A 1,174-nucleotide genomic window follows, 5' to 3' on the forward strand; every position below is an offset into this window, starting at 1 on the left:
GATATTTTATTATGAGGTGCCTAGGTGTAAATTTCTGTTTATTCACCATTTCATTTATCAGGCCTCTTGAATATGTGTTTGTATGAATCTAGTTAGTTTTAAAAAGTTTCGACATTTCTTCAAATATTGTTTATGTTTTGTTCTCTTTTTCTTTGCCACCAGAATACAGTTATAAAAATATTAAACCTCCTTATTATGTCCTGTATGTTCTTATTTTATTTTCTGTAGTTTCCTTCTTTTAATTGCTCCATTCTTCCTTTGTATATTTTTTAAGCATACCTTTTTTATTTCAGTTCACTAAACTTGCTTTAGCCATGATCAATTTAATGTTAATCCCATCTATTGAAATTTTCATTCAGTTATGCTCTTAAATTATAACATTTGTCTTTCTTTTTATTACCTTGGAGATATTGCATATAAACAGTTTAATTTCTATCTGACAACTGCAATATCTTAAGTCACAATATGTCTATGTCGTTGTTTCAGGTAAACATTTTATTATAGTTTTTTGTTTGTTTGTTTCTGTTAACTTACATGCGTAGTTACCTTTGTTTATTTACAGACTATTGTTGGAAATATTGAGATATATGGTATTTATTCCCAAGTGAATTATGTTGCCTTATTTGTTTGTTATGTTTGTTAACTCCTGCCAGAATCTTAAACTGGATGAACTCAGTAGAATTGAGTTTTAATCTTGGTGTAGTGCTATAGGATAAGAATTGGATGCTAACCACAAGGTCGGTGGTTCAAACCCATCAGTCACTCTTTCAAAATCCTATACAGCATATCCTATAAGTTATGGGTCAGAACCAACTTGATGGCACTTAACAAAAAAACAATAGTCTTAATTATTAAGGTAATTCAAAGGTGAGTTGAAGTTCTTATAGCGCTGTAGAATAAGCATTGGACAGCTAACTACAAGATTGGCAGTTCAAAACTACTAGCTGCTCCTTAGAAACCCTTTACAGGGTTGATATGAGTCAGAAGCAACTCAACGATAGTTAACAACAACAGCAACAACCAGATTATAGACATGTAAGATGCCAACCCAAAGAGAAGTCTGTGTACCTGTGTCAAGACTTCAAACCAGTTCATTAAGGTTTGGCCCTCTACTGAGAATTGGCACTTGCACACCAGATATACTTAATTAAGTATTAATCCACATTCTACCACT

This window comes from Chrysochloris asiatica, unplaced genomic scaffold, assembly GCF_000296735.1.
Source record: "Chrysochloris asiatica unplaced genomic scaffold, ChrAsi1.0 scaffold00073, whole genome shotgun sequence".
Classification (NCBI taxonomy): Eukaryota; Metazoa; Chordata; class Mammalia; order Afrosoricida; family Chrysochloridae; genus Chrysochloris; species Chrysochloris asiatica.